We start from the raw sequence: 20983 nt of genomic DNA, 5'->3' as shown, positions 1-20983 counted from the left end.
AAACGTGAATGGCGGAAAACTGCAAATAATGGACATACCCATAAAAAGCCCTAAAAATGCAGATTTTTGATGCTCCAACCCCCATAATATGCCTCTCACAGTTACTCAATTCAGTTTTACACATTAAGAAGCAATTACAGTCATACAGTACTACTGCATGTAGCATTGTACTTACACAGCATCACGTCTCATCAAGGCGTCTTCCAGCTGGAAAATGTTGAGTGAATCGACTTGTGAGACAGCGCCCCCCGCTGGACTCATGGCTGCAGCACTCCTTTTCCCCCCTGCAGAAAACGCCATCAGGCCACTTTACATTAAAGTTACAAAAAAACAAAAACAAATGCCAAACCGCAAGTAGGCAGGGATCTTCTGTAAAAGCAAAATCTTCAACTTAATACTTTCAAAAGACCAAAAAGGTTGAGGGCAATACTATTTCCCTCCAGTTCTGTAGGTGGCAGTAGTTACCTACTTGGACCCCAAAATATTTATTTTATGCTCCCATGATGTTTTTTTTTCATTTTACCACAAATCTATCATATATCGTATCTACTTGGCTGAAATAGCCATTAGGGTAAGATGATGAAGACGACTTATTATAGGAGTTTATAGAAGCTTCCTCATCTGGCAATATCCATATTTTTAAAATCCAACTTCTAAGATATTAGCCCTTTTGATGGTTTGATGCACACACATGCAAAGAAACCCATATATTCCCACCGTATTCCCACAATATAGTCCCAGCAGCTCCAGGAAGTCGCTGATACGAAGCAGACTGCGCATTGACCAGCGTATGTGACGGAGAGGGACATAAAAGCACGCTTTCAATGACAAAGAGATATCAAATATTTGGGTGTTTTTTGACTGTTTCCTTTCATGGTTCACCGCGTTTGGCGCATTTTTGCTGTGTTTTCTGGACTGCAAAACAAGTGGAGGTCGTCCTGGTAGTAAAAAAAGGAGGGATGCTCACATACAGTAATCCCTCGCAACTTCGCTCTTTGAGGCTTCACTCTAAAATATATTCATTAATAAATCAGGCTGTTTCGTGGTTGAATAGGGCCTATTGGAACGCAAAAGATAAGCATATTTAAGCAAATTCTACATATTTTTGTCTAAGTTAAGCATGTTCAAGCATAAATTGGCTGAGAAGACGCATTCAAAGACGCTGTGACGATATGTAGTATTCTACACTGGTCACTAGGTGTCAATAATGTTACTGCGATGTTCGGTGAGACACACGTGCACCAGACTTGATTGGCGGAACAACAGGCTTTTATTGCACATTTGAATGATCTCACAAAAGGCACAATAATCCCTAACACGGGTTCCTGTTGCGGCTGTAGCCCACGCCAAGCTCAAACTCGACGTCACTTGCTGCGCACCCCCAACATATTTACAGCGACACACATGAGCACGAGTCTTATTATGTCTTAAATGGCTTACTTTATCTTATTATGTCTACTATATTGGGTAATATGGGTGCAAAGGTGCTTATACGAGTGTTATTTCATGTCTAGAGGGCTCTAATAATGTTCAAAAACGTATTTAGAAGGTAATAAACAGGTTTTCTATGCTCTAACTATGAAAATATTCGATTCATAAATAAGGAATCCTATTTCGCTAAAAATCACTTATCACGGTTGGGTCTGGAACCAATTAACCGCAATAAACAAAGGATTACCGTACTCTTGATATTCAATGTTTTATCATTCGTAGTTCATATTGCAGATCCCACATCAACAAGCTAGTCCAACATAATAGCATGGAAGAGAGTAGACGGGCAATACCGCTTTTAGTCAATCTTGTGCCAGGTTAAAGGTCACCCCAAGCTGTCCCCGCTTCCCATTCATCCACGCGTCCATCTATTAATCACTTCCTGCCTCTCTGGCTCTCTCCCTCGCCCTGGCCTCTAGGTAACCTCGCCGTGGATGTCAGCATTCAGTGGCATTTACGGCGCCAATCGCCGCTGCGCTTCCGAGGACCTTATTACGACGAGGTCGGATGTCACTTTGGGGTGCGTTTGGATGGGGGAAGGGGGCGCTCACATGTACATCCAGCGACCTTACTTGGCTGTCATGCATCTGCTCAATCATTTGTTAAGGTATAGCGCTGATTCTACACGACCAGATGAGTCTATCCCATCTGCTTGATCCATTGTGACATGTGTGTGTGTATGTTTGTGTGTGTGTGTGTGTGCGTGTGTGTTGGGGAATGAGATGGAGGAAACATTCCATAAATGTATTGATTCAGTGAATGGCAAGTGTAAACACAGAGGCGCTGTTGTATTATGCATGAGTGGATGGATGTGTGTCACTGCAAAAACACCTGATTACACAAGACTGTGAGCATGCATAAGGCAAACCACTCAAAGGTGTTGTTTGTTAGAAACGTTTCTGTCGTGGGGATTGTGAAGGTGTACCTAATGTTCTGGCCAATGTGGATGTGCTAAGTAGCAGCTGCAAAAAGTGATTACAAACACCCCCAACACGACATGCATTCATCAGTCAAATACTCCGGGGGGCCTCCTGTCAATCAGCTGCACTTGATGGCCCGTGCATCCATAGGAGACACATATACATCTGAGTAATAAAAAAAAAGGGTTGTAGATTGTCATTTGTATACCACATGCTTCCATTGTAAGGTAATTCCTGTCCGAATGATGGATTTCTAAGTTTCTAAGTACTTGTGCTAATGCAAGGCTCATTAAGCTCCTCGCTGGATTTTTCACATGGTAAAGAGTAAAGCATAATAGCGAAACGCAAAAAATCAGCCTCATACACAATCTCACACTAGAGAAAATAGATGGATATCTACATGTAATTGTTCCAGAATACCAACAAAAAAAATCATTCATGTGCCATTGTTGGTCAAATGTCGTATGCGTATTGTTATGATAGTGTTACTACAATCCAATCCGAGCCAACTTTATTTGCAAAGTACTTTAAAAACACCCGCAGTGGACCAAAGCGCTGCACAGGATAATAGAAAACATAAAAGCACAGATGGCCAAAAGATATATCTAAAATATCTAAAAAAAGATGCAATATGTATAAAAGTAGCAGGATAAACAACCATAAAAATAGACACAAATTAATTAGTATTAATTAGTATTAAAAAAAAGGGTCATTATTACCTAAATATGCCAAATGTAAGAAGCATTTTCTATCATTTTTTAAATATTTAACAATTTTATATAATTTATTTTAATACATGAAGTACGTGGAATAACATGCATATTGGAATACATAATATGTTTTTAAAAGTATGTCAATTAATGACAAACAGCATTCTTATTTGTTAATATGCCAAAAATAAGTACATTTTGAAGAAACATTTTTTGTATTGAACTATTTTCCACTGATAATGAATTTTTTTTAAACATTTTGAAAGCCCATAAAAGCTTGTTGTATTTGGAATTAAATGGGGAGTAAAACAAATAATAAGCTTAAATATAAGGAAACTTAAAACATGTTTTTTCCAAATGTTAATGTACTGTAAATGCAATGTGACTGATAATAGCTGTGTTTTTGTTCTGATAATTGATACAGATATATAAATTTGAAAATGTAAAAACATTTTCCTATTTTTATTTAACAATGTCATGATTCAAAATGAGATAAAGCTAATTTTAATACAATACAAACTGTGATTGTTAGTAGTGGTAGTGGTTCAATGTGATGTGGCCCATTATACACATGTGGTTCCATTTGCCAAAGCTCTATTCCTCATTTTCCCTGCATAAAACAGAGGCTGACATCATTTCCTGATGGTAAACACTCGCACCTTGATGTGTGGCAGAAAGTTCACACGAACCGCTGAGAAAAGGTAAAAAGACGTGTAACAATGCCGCGGAATACAAAATAAAAGGCTTTTCATATAAAATTCATAGACTGGGTGTTTGGTGGAATACGTGTGCAAATATCCACGTTTACCGGTGCACATAAAAGCAAGGCAATCTATATTTAAATACACTTTTACATCCTTTATGCATGTGTGTTATATTCAGCCATGTGTGCGCTTGCATCTTTGCAGTGACTGTGGCACCTGGCATGGAGGTTTCGCTTGCCTGGCAGGACCGAGCCCAAAGCAGCGCCAAGTTCCACACTCCGCCACACTCGCCTCACATGGCTGCCAGCAGAACCCCCCCACACACACACTTTCCCTCCTCCTCCTTCAGTTTTGGGTTATTTAAGAATCATTCTCAAGAATTGCACTTGGCACTTTGTGCGCTGAGCCTCAAAAAGCAGCTCCATTTTGCACGTCTTGAGAAACGTGTTTGACAGGTTACCGCAAGTGATTTGGTTTTAATGGTGATGTGATATTAGGGCTGTCATTTATGCTTTTTTTTTATATTTGTCTTGAGAAGGATCCACCTTTGGAAACCAGACTGTACACTATCCCCAATAATATATAATACACTACTACTTTTTTTAGTCTTAATTATACAACTTCATGTTATTTTCAGGACTTTTAGTGGGACCCTAATTAAAGCCAGCAGCAGTGACACGCGACTTGCAAAAATCCTACAAAACAGAAGCGGGAAACCTAAATAAGAGCTAACGACGAAATGAGACAAGGGCGCTGACAACTGGCCGGGGCTAATGGAAACAGGTGATACCAATAATCACAAAAGGGCATTAAAAAAGCCCCAAAAAATGAACCCAAAAGCCAATAAAAGCAACATAGCAGACAGCAATATGACACTAAATGGAAAAAGAAGGAGGGAAATGGTCCACATTTTTTCACAATAATATCATTTAGCCTTCTCACAGTGTCATATTGTTGAAAAAGTGGAACACAAGTGGAACATTTGTAAGATTCCCATAATATTAAAACAGTGAAACCACTGGAATTAGAGCGCTGGCTACTTTTCCACTCAAATGCTGTCATTTTTTTACTGGAAAAAAAAAAACATTGAATACTAATATCTTCTGTCATAAATGTAATATTGAATGCACTAACTGTGAAACTACATTAAACTCTCCCCTGTTCTTTTCCATGAGCCTTAAAAGCAAACACAGTTGAGCTGTAAATGTCACACTAGCACAGGTGGCACGAGACGGCTGAAATAATTGATTGCGCTGAATGAAAAAACAGCAAGAGAAAAGACAAACGGACCGCACACACGCTGAGGGAATATTACCATTTCCACTGACAAGTGATGTGTGTCAAACATAACTCTTCTACTCCTGAACCACTGCACAAAAAAGGATAGAAATTGGGCAAAACAGGCACCCTTACTGTGTTGCCTGTGCTATTTTTTTTCCAACAAAATGGTTGAAATTTCTCACACAGATCAATGTGTGATTGGTTGAAAAACATGGCCGGCATCAAGCAGTGGCACCTGACTAATTGACCATAAGTCACTGAGCATTTGTCTAATGATTAGAAAACTTTGCGGATATCTGGATTATACGAGTATTAGGGCCACACTGTCAGGAGTTCGGCGAATGCCGGAACTTGGAGCCCAAGATGCGAGAGTCGATGAGGTGTAACAATGTTTATTACACACAGCAGGAGAAGCAGCAAACAAAAATGCAGGGTGAAAAAGTCCAACACAAAACCGCCCGGAATGCTTTTGGGGAAAAAGGCACTAACAAAAAGACCTACCAAAAATACGGCAAAGTAATTAGCAGTAGCAAAAGACAAAACACAAAGGCACTGCTGAGAACCAAGCAGCCGAGGTAAACAAAAGGAGATACGCACACTGCCGGTAACACACCTAGCAGGGTTAGGGTTAGGGTACAAGAGCTATGGAAGCTACGAGCAGGGAATGATGCGAGTCTGGCAACAATCTGGCGGCGAGCGAGCGTGAGCTTGCTCCTTAGGAGGATGCTCCGGATGGGTTGCAGGTGCGTCAATTAACTCACGGATGGCAGGAGCGGCAGAGAGAGGGCAGCAACGCAGCGCACAGAACGTGACACACGTAGAAAAAAAATTAAAATCTAATACATTTATAATAATGTATAATAAATCTAGTAAATTTATAAGAATAAAGTTGTGAATGTACAAAAAAAACTTGTAAATTGACATGAATAAAGTCATGAATTTTCGAGAAAAAAAGTCGTAATATTATGAGAATAAAGTCGTAAATTTACACGAAAAAAAGTCGTAAATTTACGAGACAAAGGTCTTAAATTTACGAGAATAAAGTCGTAATATTACGTCATACGTCATACGTGTCAGAGGGAAAATTGAGCATCTTCTGGAAGGAAGGAAACTTTCCTCTTGCTTCAGGCAAGCCTTTATTTATAACGTGGCAGCAAAACAGAGCAGTTGAGCACAAGCAGACGAGCACGGCTGGCCCTTCTCTTCACTTCACTTCCACTTTTCTTTCCATGCCCAAGGCCAAAGGTCACATAAGCCCTCCCTCTTCATAGCTGTCTCAGGCAATGCCTGTAACATAAAGTTACAAGTTTTTGCATAAATTTACGACTTTATTCTCATAAATTGCTGAGACATCTATGAAAAGGGGGGACTTTGGCCTTGGGCAAAGGTAATATTACGACTTTTTTTCCTCATAAAATGTATGACTTTATTCTTGTAAATTTACAACTTTTTTCTCGTAAATTTCTGACTTTATTCTCCTTAATTTCCAAATTTATTCTCGTAAATGTATGCCTTTTTTTCTCGTAAATTGCCGACTTTAGTATCGTAAACTTACAACTTTATTCTTGAAATCTCAGACTAATTTTTTTTCAATGTGGCCCTGATACTCCGTCGCAGTATTGCATGTATGCTAACGTGTCTTACAAAACATTCTGAGCACAACCCATGACAGTCGCCGCTGGATGCCATTTACATCCATGAGAAGGACATAAACTATACCTGTCAACACTTGCATTTTCCTCGGGAAACTCACGATCTTTCCCACCGTCACCCTCCCACTGAAACAGTTTTCTGTAAATTGAATTAAAAAATTAAAAAATCCTCTCCAGCACTGCAGGTGACAATGGTGACTTGTATCGACGCTTAAGCTACACTACTCTGTCTCAGTCATTAGTGTCAACATTTTTATTTGAAAGTAAGGGAAATTTTACGGAAAATAAGGGAAATTCTTCACCCCCGACGCAAGAAAAATTCCCCGGCCAGGGGAGGAAGGAGTTTCCCTTACTTTATGGAAAATTCCCCTTATTTTCAAACGCAAATGTTGACAAGTATGACATGAGCATGTAACGGTGGTCAATACTGGTACTACAAGCCCCTCGTCCTGTAAAGCTCTCGTCTTACTTAAGACAAATATTTCTTCTAACAGTCTGTTTCCCAGAACAGACACCTGCTTTCACTCTTATCTATTTGTTTTTAATTCCGTGATTATGGTCTCCTCATCTTCTCCTATGGCCTCCCTGCTCACAGTCAGCATCTGATACCACAGGGTGTGTGTGTGTGTGTGTTCGTGCATATGTGTGTGTGAGAATATGAGAAAGAAATGTGAGCGCGCATGAGAAGAATCAGGTGACGGCTCAGTCAGACCAAAACAATAACAGAGCAGCTTGCACGTGTGCATCAGCGCACACGGGCGCACATCCTTAGCCTCTCTTCTCGGGCAAACACGTTCACACACAGCTGTCCAAAGTCTGACCCTTCCAGTGTTTTCTCTAAGACGACTGACCTCTCGCACCCTGATCATGTGCAAAAACACTTGAAGGACTCCCTCTCAAAAGGAGTATAAAATGTCCTTGTGTCCACAATTAGTTTAACGGGTGGATTTCGTTACCATCGGCAGTTACACAAATGGACTTTTAGCTGTCTGCTGTTATGCAAGAGTGACTTTTTAGGAGCACCAAACGTGAGAAAAAAGGATGGTCCAAAAGAGTGATGTCTTTCGTCAGGCGGGCACTGTCAACTGCAGCGTTGTCCTGTTGCCCCTAGCAACATCTCCAGATAGCCACCTGCCATTTGACGCCCCTCCACAACCTGAAGATCCATTGTTCCATTAAAGAAAAAGCATGATGGCGCCCCCTCCGCTGTGCCGGGTGGAAAACATATCAGGTGGGATCTCCTTGTCATGCCAGTAACGTCAAACCTCAGTTTCGGCACGTTGAATCTTGTGGTATTAATGAAGATGTGTTCGGAGGATACGCCAAGCATTGCTTGTTTATTCAACCATCTTGGATCACAAACACCCAACACCGTGTCTTGCGTTGACATAATAGTACAGTACCCTGTAAGGCTCACTCATTTGGCAAACTCAAATGAGAAAGTTACACGAGCTTGTCTGTTTGCTATCATTTGCATTGTTTTCTGCATGTACACCTATAATTATTCTATATAAAAATAATTTTTGTTTATATTTTCTGTGTCTGGAACGGATTCATTGGATTTACAAGATTTCATATGGGAAAAATTGGCTTTGGTTTTCGTGTGTTTCAGGTTTTGTTAGACCTTTTGGAACCGCAGGTACCCCTGTATGTCCCATTCTTTATAGAACACGGGTCTTTGTTTTATTCTACCGTACTCCTGGTGGAATCTTAAGATTGCCCCACTCCTAATAGGATTAGGAGGACACCAGTCCAACTGCAGATCAGTCCTCAGAGGCCTGGATTGGCTTCGGCTTATCCCCGAACTAAGACAAAGGCTACAGATGGCTCCTTTTGTTTCACCAGGGAAAGGTATCAGTACACTGTACTGTATATTCTACTGATTCCACTCAATCCAAATACATGCAACAACTTCATATGACCTTGGTAAATTACTCTCAGCCACAGGTGAAGAAAATACATTCTCTTTGTTAAAATCACTGTTTGTTTTTTTATTCATATTCCTCCCTGGCACTAAGAAGCCTTTCAAGTCTCCTTAAAGTCAGTCTCCGTGATGCAAGGTGAACTGGAAACAGATGTAGTCTCCCTGACCTCGAGAAACCTTTTAATAGCTTTCCACTTTCCCTTTTATCTATTTAAATCCACTTAGAATGGAACTCGGGGGGGGCCATTGCAAACGTCTCGGCATGAACTGGGAGAGAGCAGCTTTCGGAGCTGCAGGATCAGGGTCATCGAGCAAGAAGAGGAAGGGTCATTTACATTTGTCCCCGTGTGACCTTTAACGGTAAAACCTGGTTGAATTGGAAGGATTAAAAGGATGGAACATGACAATGTTAGTCAGCTCACGAGGAACAACCTTTGGACTCCGCATGCAAAGGACCAACCCAGTGAAGGAGTTCACATTCTTCTTCAGTGAGAAGACATGATCACATACAGTCAAACATCAGTTTTCACCCGCGCTACTTTGTGTACCATTCAGATTCTGAGGCCAAAAATTGCGCGTAGCAAACTAGTCCGTTTTCCTGCGTATCATTCCACAGAATCGAGGGCCCAAACAAAGCATCCCACGCGTCGGTGACCCATCACAAAAACAAAATAACCTAAAATGGAGCCGAAGAAAGTTGCAAGTGGCAGCATTTGTTAAAGAAAATGAGAAACACTATTCAATTCAAGAAATAACTCATGGCAAAACAAGGTGGTGTTTGGGTTGATCTCGCTGCCACATTTTGTCTTTGGGGGCAATCATGTCCTCCATGAAGGCAAAAGTAACCTTAAATGTTCATCGAGCCCTCATTGCTATGCATTTCGAGTAGTTTTATGCATGTACAACTATAAAGATTGTGGCATAACTGTGTCAGATTCCAAAGAACTACGCAGTCAAACGCTGATGACATCATAGACAGGTGACAGAGATGACTTCCGGTTGATGTTTCCATGTATTGGCAAGCTGCTAACGAGGACGTTTTGTGATAAAAGTACATTAAGAATGACGCCAACCGGAAAATGTAAGCAAACTGAGGCGAAATTGTGTCGTGAGCTTTCAGCGTTAAAAGACACAATACCCGGGGCATACGCTAACCGATTTGCTTGCCATATGACTACACCTTTCCTATAATATCCGTCCTGCATGCCCTAACCTATCTAAGTGTCCACAATGAGCAGGAGAAGGAGTGATGGTGGGAGCACAGAGAGACACCAAGAGAAAGAGAAACAGGAGGGAGGTAGACACGAGCCGAGCTACTCCCATTCCGAATGCTCTTGTTTGTTACTCATTTCAAATGCTGCCTTTTCTTCATTATAATACAGTTTGATTAGGTCACTATTTTATCTTATGCTTACGTACTGTATAACGACTGTGTGGATTGGTGAACCGCGGCACAAAAAAGGGTGAAAATTGGTCAAAACATGCACCCCTACTCTGTTGCCTGTGCTATTATTTGTCCAACAAATACACCACATGGTGGCACTGTTATTAAATCCCAAAATTGGACAGACTTGAAATTTTTCCCACAGCTCAAGTTGCTCTAGCTGTAACTTTATCGTGTTTGGGGGAATCGCCACAAAATTTGGTACACATCTACAGGGGACTGACAAGCACATGTCTGTCAAATTTGGTTGACAAACATGGCCGCCATGTTTAAGCAAAGGATCTTAATTGTCCGTAAGTCATTGATCATCTGTCTAATGATTAGAAATGTCTACGAATGTCATTTACAGTACAGTTGTAGTTTCCTTGGTGTTACATAATGTAGAGGCGTGGACTCAAGTCAGACTCAAGTCACAATTTTGATGACTTTGAATCGACTCAACAATGTCATCAAAGACTACCAGCTCGACTTGGACTTTGACATCAATGACTCTGGACTTGAAGTGGACTTTAGTCTGATGACTTGAAACTACTTGAGATTTTCAGTGAATGTGTTGAGTTAATTGTGTTTCCATTCTAAGTATTTAACTCACGTGATCGTCATTTCCCAGCAACATATTTTCCCTTTGAATCTGCCTCATTGAATGCATCTATTAACGCCCAATCAGAGGTTTAAGAACAAACAACAAATGTCTGGATTACATCTCCAGTGCTACAGTATGTCAGCACTCTTTTTCTGTGATGACGTCTTGTCACACTGGTCTTCCATCCATCCATTTTCTATGCCGCTTGTCCTCACTAGGGATGCGGGGGTATGCTGGAGCCTATCCCAGCTGACCGGTACACCCTGGACTGGTCGCACACTGGACTTATTTAATTTTTGAAAAATAAAACAATTCAAAATGCATTCATTGTACTCCAATAGATAAATTCAATAGATTGTTACATTGTTAAAATAGAATTTTATTTGGGAAACACTAAACAGTGCTTAGGATTTGTAAGGACTTAAAAATCTTAAGCCTTCGGACTAGCTCGACCTTGAATTGAGAGGTGACTTGGGCTTGCACGTCTTTAATTTAGACTTGCAAAACGCTGACTTTCTCCCATCTCCGGTGCCTTCTGCCACATATATACGATGATCTTCAGAAGTTCCATCTCTGGGAATAACCAGGAGCCAGCATATACAGTATATGTTTACCTGCCCGGGGAGAATATTCCATACCTGATTCTGTGCACGCATACAGTACGCAGCCCAAATAGCTTGGATTTTTATCGTAATGCTTTTGGTCTGCAGCCAAAGGTAGACCCTGCAGCTGAGTTATTCCGCAAACACCACGCCTTTACACAGGGGAAAATAGGGATGCCCTTTGCTCGTTTTGGATGGAAAAAGAAATACGTTTCAATTAGCAGCTCGGCCCAAACTCACCATTGTAAACAGTGTGTGTGTTTGTGTGTACATGCGTGCTTGTGAATAGGCCCATAGAGTCACAAACCACAGGCTGGCCATTACACCTAGTTACAGTCGCCGCTGGATCGACAAGGAGACAGACAGTCTGCAACACTGACAGAACGCTACTGTGTGTGTGTTTCTCACTGTGGACTATTAGGTAGGGGATACCCTGAGTTGCCCCCGTAAGTACCGCGTGTTTAATAGAAAATGTAAACGCCCCACAAGCGGGAACAAGGAACAGACAGAGGCAAAGGCGAGCTTTTCTCTTGCAGGAGAAAGACTCCACTGTAACCTGGAAGAGGTCCCAATTTCTACTCTGTGCTTGTGCTCCATTGAGTAATCTAGTGCACCTTCAAGTGTTCTGCATAAGCAGCACTTTAATTTGTATTTTCACTTTCATTGCTTCACCCGTCATCATATTTCATGATTAGGCCTAATATGTATGTAAGCTTATATGCCCCAGTAGGATGTTTGCACAGAATTCCCCTCTGGAAAACCTCTTCATTCTATGGCAGGGGTGAGTGAGTGGTAATTGAAGTCCTTTAGGTGCATTTGCAGCCATTATATTTATATTACTAGGTAAATAAAGGAAATTGGAGTCAGGAATATGGTATATTTATGATGGAGGGACTTTCATATTCATTCATTTGATATTTATCTGCTTCCAGCTTTGTGGTAACAGTTTGGGAAGTGTCCTTTTCAAGTCCTAGTGCACCAGCAAGTGCAGGTTTTATTTTGGAACAACATGACTTCAGCCCCATTAAACACCTTGGAGATTAACTACATTAGAGATCAGGTCAATGGCAGCCCTCCATTAATGACCTTTGAACTTACAAATGCTATTTAGGATGGATGGAGGGGAAAAACAAATGATCATTAAATGATCATCAATGTGTTGTTTTATTTTCACCTTTTCTAGGTGGAACAGACAAGTGTCCCAATAATTATGTCCATGCATGCTTCGTTTATAGTAATATTATAGTAAGATTTCTCCTTTGGGATAATAGCAATAATTAGAAAAACAATAACAAAAATCCAGTTTTATACGAGTTAATTAGCTGTATTTCTACAGTATTTTTGCATTGATTATTTATTGGCTAAAATGATGTTTTGTACTGTGCATATAAATACATCTCTGTGCTTCAAGATTAATTTAATTTAATTACAGCTAATAATGACGAGTATAGACCTTGCGTCAATAAAACTCGGACACAATGCACAAAACGACATAATAATCCATCAATATTTTGTTCTATTTTCACTTTTTCTAGGTGGAACAGACAATGTTTTTTTTGCATTTATTGACTAATGTGTTTTGTATTTATAAATACCCCTATATGAGATATGGCCCATCTTTGTGATTACAGAAGAGATTAAATCTGATGTTATGATGAGTAATTTCCCTTTATCCATAAAACTTCTCCTTTTACTACATTGACCTTCCAACACATGACAAATAAACGCCTTTCTGCCGTTGAACTCCTCGTCTGTGTTTATTTACACACTGTGCTTTTGTTGTGCTCCATTACTACAATATTACTATTTTTCTATTTATACACAGCATTACTGTTCTTTCTCTTGGCTCCTCTTGCCCGCCGTGGACTTAAATGGAAAGTCTATAGATGCTGTTTGTGAAAGGCCAGAGAGGCCTGTTGAACAGCTGAGCATGTATAATGATTTGTTTATGTCTCAAAAAGACCTTTCCACAGTAAGCCACTGTCATGTGTGGAGCCTGGTTCGAATGGTGGGTAGCAGCATGCACACACACTCACTCACATACACACACACACACACACACACACACGTGGTAGTGCATCAGTGATATGGATTTAATGAGTCTTATTATTTTAATCATAGGCTGGAAAGTCTACCTTCCGGGAAAGGAAAAAGCTCTGCACATGTGCCAGTGGTACATATAGAACAGCACGCCGTGTGTGTGCTTGTGTGTGTGTGTGTGTGTGCTTTTGATTGACAAGTGTCAAGCTTCCTCAGCACCTGTCTGTGGCTAATGGAGCGGTGGTAAGTGTGGATAAGATGGAGTGGTCCTCAGTGACAGACACATGTGGAGGCTGGCAGAGAGACTGGGGGGCGCTGGCGTTAATTGCCCCTACTCCATAACCTGCTGAGAGAAAGAGGGAGGGGGAGGGGCTTGTCTGCCATCTGCTCTGGTTTCTGACCCCTCCCTCCCCCCGCCCACCTCTATCCCGCCATTTTCCATCTCCTCCAGGGGATTGTTTCCTTTAAGAAAATCCCTCTGTATACATGTATTCTGTGTGTCTGAAGCAACTAGAACACCCCCTAATTACGCCATGCACACGTGCTATCTAAGAACAAGACAATCGTGCTCAAAGCGTGTGGAGTTATGCAGGCAAATACTTAGTTTAAAGTAAGGGGGGAAAAGAGAAAGGAGGTAACAAGTGTCTACTTCATTGTGTCTTGATGTATTGTCGCACTGGCAGAAGGAGACAGGCTGTCGTGCACCGTGATTGACAACTCGATGAATTGTGGTTCAGCTGCATGTATGTAGTGTGTGTCACGCAGTGTGCGTGTTTTCCCGCAGTGACACATGCACCGCCTTTTTTTTTCCCCGCCGTGCAAGCACTAAAGATGTGTGTTTGTGTGCAACTTCCCGACCACTTGTAATGTAGACTGGCCAAAGACTGCATAGCAATCACTTTTAATGCGGAATGATTGACATGACTGGCCAATGACTGTGTTATACATTGAGACTGTTGTTACTGGCCAATAACTTGTACTGGCTAATGAGAGACATAAAGACGGACCAATGGCCAGATTAAATGGGACTTTCATAACCGAACACTCACTTAAACTGCGCGTAATAATTGACATGTAGACTGACCAATGACAGCATAAAGTGGGACTGTTATAACCGAGCAGTCACTTGTGATGCATGTAATGACTGACATGTAGACGAACCAATGACTGCATCAAGTGGGATCGTTAGAACCAAGCAATCGCTTGTACTGCATCCAATCACTGCCATGTAGACTGACCAATGACTATGTTAAGTATGACTGTTATAAAGGAGCAATCACTTCACCTTTGTCTAAAAACTGACTTATAGATTGACCAATGACTGCATAAGGTGGGACAGTTAGAACCAAACAATCACTTGTACTGCACCTAATGACTGACATGTAGACTGACCAATGACTACGTTAAGTGGGACTGTAATAGCCCAGCAATCACTTGAACTGTGCCTAATGACAGACATGTAGACTGAACAATGACTGCCTTAAGTGGTACTGTTGTAAGCGAACAATCCCTTGAACTGCACGTAATGACGGACATGTAGATTGACCAATGACTGCACCAAGTCAAACCAAGCAATGAGTTATACTGTATGTATTGTCTCTGTGACGTACTTGTCCCATCACTGGTCATGTGTCTCATGTGTCTCTCATGTGACATGCAGACTGACCAATAACTACATTTTGATTTTTCATCATCATTGCTTGCATTACATTTAGAAATAAGGGTGGAAAAAAATGATGTGGCGCCATTTTGTTGTTAATTTATGGTCTCTTCCTGGTTTATAGATGATGACAGGACAACAAGACTGTACCATGTTTTATTCTGGGGCGGGGGGAGCTTCAATTATGACTCCTAGAGTGAGTAAAAGTAAAAAAAAATTATAATAATTTCTAGAAAAAGAATTTGAGAGTGTCATATTTGTTTCTTTGTCCTCAATCTGCGTTTTTTTTTTTTATCAAGATGTGCACCGAATTGTAACGGGTTCTTCCATGGCTTAGCCTCGTGCAAACATGAGGACAATCAAAACATAATAAATCATCCTTCAAATGTCATTAATTCTGGTTGTAAAACATACTGAATCTCTACTGGAGACATTCCAGCTTTAAATTCTAACGCTGACAATAAAATCAAAAGGGTGTGGCAAAGGGCAGGAAATTCAACTTCTCACTAAATGAAAATCCGGACAATGAGGTCAGATTTTATCATTGCTTTACTGACCTCGCCGATCTCTCAACCTTACGGGTCTCCTATGTCACAGTGCGAGAGAGGGAGGGGGCGGGGGCTTGTGGGGTTGAGTGTATTAAAAAATCCGACATGCATGAGCATTTTTGATGGAGGGCGCAAGCTCAGCATCGCGTGGCTAAAGGTGTTCTCGTCGTGTGACCTCCCTCCTCCTCTGCACCTCCAGCTCTCTCCAAAATGGCAATTACAATTACCAGTCCATCAGTGCTGTGGCAATAATGGGCCAGTCCCAATGTCCCCTGGGTATTGTAGTATAATTACAGGGCATTCACCCTCAGGGTCACCCTGATGGAGCTTCTCCGAATGCAACCACAAGACAGACTTCACTGTAAGCTTTACACGTAATCTTAAATATCACAGGATAGATGCATAGAAGCAGCAACCGTGTATTCCCCGGGGACGCTTCGGAAAGGCCACGAGGGCCAAATGTGACCCCTAAGGTGACAATAATAATCAAGGCGGAGGAGGTGGGGTAGGGGGAACGGGGAGGGTGTTACACAAGCGTCATGATTACAGCGCAATTGAATTCCCACAGGGGGGGGCTATACATACTGTATGTGAGAATATAGGCCAACCATATGGATATGCGGCCATGATGAAAGAGGGTGCAGTGGCATTACACTATACGCTGTGCATCCCCGCAGCAAAACAATGCTTTGTTTTGCGCTATTTACTACATAAAGGCCAGCGAGTTCACAGGCCTTTCCAGCGCTGCTGCCGCTGCTGCTGCTGCTCAGCGTAATGAGCGATGGCTGTGCACCGGCTCGCTGCCAGCCCTGTGCTGCATACGCTCATATATTTTGTATGTGTTGATCATTTGCACATGAAATGCTGGCTTTATGGCGTGAATGCTGGGAAGCAAGCGCTAATGCACCACTTTGTATTTTTATAGCAGCATAAACAGTGACGGATCATTCTTGCAATGCACCACGGCGTGTACTTCTCTTTGGCTCCCGCGCTATACAGTCATTGGCCCGTCTACTTGTCAATCATTCTGCAACGTACCGATGATGGACCGTTGCTTGCATACAAGTTGATCATTACAAACACTGCCAGTGGCTGTGTCGCATACATCAGTCCCACGTGATTCAGTCATTGGTCAGTCTTTATGTCATGTTATTCCATATTGACTTGTGTCTCTTTTTACCTGCCACCTCTAAATATAGAAACCATGCAGTCAGTGTCAGGTATTCCACACTTTACCAATGATGGGTCAGTTACATGACTGCAAATGTATGCAGTTATTGGCCCGTCTATACTGTATATGTCAATCATTTCACACTGTACCCATGATGGACCACTGATTGCACACATTAGTTAACCTACATGTACATGTCAGTCGTTACAAACAGTGCAAGTGATTGGTCGTATACATCAGTCCGACTTCATTCAGTCATTGGTCAGTCGATGTGTCAGTTATTCCAGACTCACGTGTTTCTTTTTAGCTAAACCAAACTACACAGTCATTGTCAATTATTCATGGGTCAGTAACGTTACCCCAAATGTATAAACTTGTTGGTCGATCCATTTGTCAGTTACTCCGCAGGGCACCAATGATGGGCCACTTCTTGCAGATATCGGTTGACCTACGTGTTAATCATCACGCACGGTCATTGTTCAGTCTACATGTCAATTATTCCGCACCTTACAAATGATAAGACAGCTACATGACTTCAAATGTAGGCCGGTCTATTTGTCAATTATTCCACACGGTACCAATGATGAGTCAATCACTGGTCAGTCTACATGTCTATCACTATAAATAGTATCAGTGATTTCTCAGTTGCAGGGTCAAGCTTCATTCAGTCACTGTTCAGTCTACATTTCAGTCATTACACACACTGCAAATGACTACTCGTACATACTGTAAGAATCCCACATTGGTCAGTCTACATGTCTATCACTATAAATAGTATCAGTGATTTGTCAGTTACAGGGTCCAGCCTCATTCAGTCACTGTTCAGTCTACATTTCAGTCATTACAAACACTGCAAATGACTACTCGTACATAAGAATCCCACATTGGTCAGTCTACACGTCTTTCACTATAAATAGTATAAGTGATTTCTCAGTTGCAGGGTCAAGCTTCATTCAGTCACTGTTCAGTCTACATTTCAGTCATTACACACACTGCAAATGACTACTCGTACATACTGTAAGAATCCCACATTGGTCAGTCTACATGTCTATCACTATAAATAGTATCAGTGATTTCTCAGTTACAGGGTCCAGCCTCATTCAGTCACTGTTCAGTCTACATTTCAGTCATTACAAACACTGCAAATGACTACTCGTACATAAGAATCCCACATTGGTCAGTCTACACGTCTTTCACTATAAATAGTATCAGTGATTTCTCAGTTACAGGGTCCAGCCTCATTCAGTCACTGTTCAGTCTACATTTCAGTCATTACAAACACTGCAAATGACTACTCGTACATAAGAATCCCACATTGGTCAGTCTACACGTCTTTCACTATAAATAGTATAAGTGATTTCTCAGTTACAGGGTCCAGCCTCATTCAGTCACTGTTCAGTCTACATTTCAGTCATTACACACACTGCAAATGACTACTCGTACATACTGTAAGAATCCCACATTGGTCAGTCTACATGTCTATCACTATAAATAGTATCAGTGATTTCTCAGTTACAGGGTCCAGCCTCATTCAGTCACTGTTCAGTCTACATTTCAGTCATTACAAACACTGCAAATGACTACTCGTACATAAGAATCCCACATTGGTCAGTCTACACGTCTTTCACTATAAATAGTATAAGTGATTTCTCAGTTACAGGGTCCAGCCTCATTCAGTCACTGTTCAGTCTACATTTCAGTCATTACAAACACTGCAAATGACTACTCGTACATACTGTAAGAATCCCACATTGGTCAGTCTACATGTCTATCACTATAAATAGTATCAGTGATTTCTCAGTTACAGGGTCCAGCCTCATTCAGTCACTGTTCAGTCTACATTTCAGTCATTACAAACACTGCAAATGACTACTCGTACATAAGAATCCCACATTGGTCAGTCTACACGTCTTTCACTATAAATAGTATAAGTGATTTCTCAGTTACAGGGTCCAGCCTCATTCAGTCACTGTTCAGTCTACATTTCAGTCATTACAAACACTGCAAATGACTACTCGTACATAAGAATCCCACATTGGTCAGTCTACACGTCTTTCACTATAAATAGTATAAGTGATTTCTCAGTTACAGGGTCCAGCCTCATTCAGTCACTGTTCAGTCTACATTTCAGTCATTACACACACTGCAAATGACTACTCGTACATACTGTAAGAATCCCACATTGATCAGTCTACATGTCTATCACTATAAATAGTATCAGTGATTTCTCAGTTACAGGGTCCAGCCTCATTCAGTCACTGTTCAGTCTACATTTCAGTCATTACAAACACTGCAAATGACTACTCGTACATAAGAATCCCACATTGGTCAGTCTACACGTCTTTCACTATAAATAGTATAAGTGATTTCTCAGTTACAGGGTCCAGCCTCATTCAGTCACTGTTCAGTCTACATTTCAGTCATTACAAACACTGCAAATGACTACTCGTACATACTGTAAGAATCCCACATTGGTCAGTCTACATGTCTATCACTATAAATAGTATCAGTGATTTCTCAGTTACAGGGTCCAGCCTCATTCAGTCACTGTTCAGTCTACATTTCAGTCATTACAAACACTGCAAATGACTACTCGTACATAAGAATCCCACATTGGTCAGTCTACACGTCTTTCACTATAAATAGTATAAGTGATTTCTCAGTTACAGGGTCCAGCCTCATTCAGTCACTGTTCAGTCTACATTTCAGTCATTACAAACACTGCAAATGACTACTCGTACATAAGAATCCCACATTGGTCAGTCTACACGTCTTTCACTATAAATAGTATAAGTGATTTCTCAGTTACAGGGTCCAGCCTCATTCATTCACTGTTCAGTCTACATTTTAGTCATTACACACAGTACAAATGACTACTCGTATATACAGGAAGAGTCCCACATTGGTCAGTCTACATGTCAGTCACAACACAAAGCATCAGCTCCATCACTGTAGTTAAAACAGTCAATATTTTGAATCTAAACCCTGATTTTGAACAAAATACTTAACACATTTTTAAAAATACTTAAATAAAATAATGTGTACCTCCACACAAATAAATATAGGAGGGTCTTATCTGGATTTTCAAAATACAATGCCATAAATAAGCCCCGTTTCTGCCCTGGAAGTACAATATCCCACCCTCCAAAATGGAACACATGAGGTTTAGAGCCTGTTGTGCATTCCTGGTTTTAGGCTATCACCCGCACACGCATATCAGTGATTATCAAGCAAAGCCTGACAAGTGGGGAGCTTATGGGGCTGCAGGGAAGGCCTGGCCTGGCGCTCATCCACCCATGGGCCTCTTTACCCCAGCCCCCCGCACACACCCTCTCTGCTTAGCACCCAGTGGGGGGTCAGCACAAACACACACACACACACACAGCCTCCACACCCTGCAGAAAAACACAGCTTCTGTATTGTGCTCCAGTGTTATTCTTCTTTTTAAGCCAATCCCCGAGCTCGGGAAGTGGAAGCGGCAAAATTTAGCTGAGCTTTCAGTCCAACAAACAAAGACGTCTTGAAAGGATTGCAGCGTGTAGGGTTGGCATGTAGACAAAAACAACAAGTGCAGCAAAATGCTGTAATCTACACCTAAATAAGTTGATAAAGCCTTTAAAGCAGGAGTGTCCAACGTGTTTTTATTGGCCTGCAGCACATTCTAAAAATATAATTTAACAACAAAATGTGCAAAAACCAACACCACCCACAGCAAAAATGAAAAAAAATCACAAGATTTTTTAAGAAATTGTAATCTAACATTTTTAATTTTAATTTTAGGAAAAAAAATCACATCATTTCAGTAGCATGAAGTGGAAATATTAAAGACAAAAACATTATTTTTTTTAAGTCGTAATATGACAGAGAAACAAAACAACAAATAAAGTCAAAATAGAATTACGAGAAGAAAATCTACAAGCAGTAACTTTAAATAGTTGGGGAAAAAACAGCAGAAATGAAAAAAATAGCTGTAACTTTACAAAAATAAAGTCCAAATATTAAGAGAAAAAAGTCGCTTTCTACCGAGAAAAAAGGTTTAAAGCAATTTTATGACAATAAACTCGTAATATTATGAGGAAAATAATGTCATTTTAATAGCACAGTTTCAATATTAAAGACAAAATCCAATAATTTTTTAAGTCATAGTAATTTTTGGAAAATTAGGTTGGGGGTAATTCATAACATTATGGGAATAAAGTTAAAATATTATAGGAATAAACTCATAACATTACGAAAAGAAAATTTATGACAAA

General features: G+C 40.8%; 1 protein-coding gene across 4 annotated transcripts in view; it reads right to left on the bottom strand.

Annotated features, from left to right (window-relative positions):
- Positions 1 to 20983, bottom strand: part of il17rel (interleukin 17 receptor E-like) — a 130675-nt gene that overhangs the window by 92035 nt on the left and 17657 nt on the right. For all 4 annotated transcript variants that reach the window (XR_008573809.1, XR_008573810.1, XR_008573808.1 and 1 more), the window contains exon 19: positions 176 to 284. The gene's annotated coding sequence lies outside the window, so the exon portion shown is untranslated. The remainder of the gene's footprint in view (positions 1 to 175; positions 285 to 20983) is intronic.

The sequence above is a fragment of the Dunckerocampus dactyliophorus genome, chromosome 15, assembly GCF_027744805.1.
Source record: "Dunckerocampus dactyliophorus isolate RoL2022-P2 chromosome 15, RoL_Ddac_1.1, whole genome shotgun sequence".
Classification (NCBI taxonomy): Eukaryota; Metazoa; Chordata; class Actinopteri; order Syngnathiformes; family Syngnathidae; genus Dunckerocampus; species Dunckerocampus dactyliophorus.
Note: the sequence above shows the minus strand (reverse complement) of the source record. Positions and strands in the feature narration are given on the sequence as shown.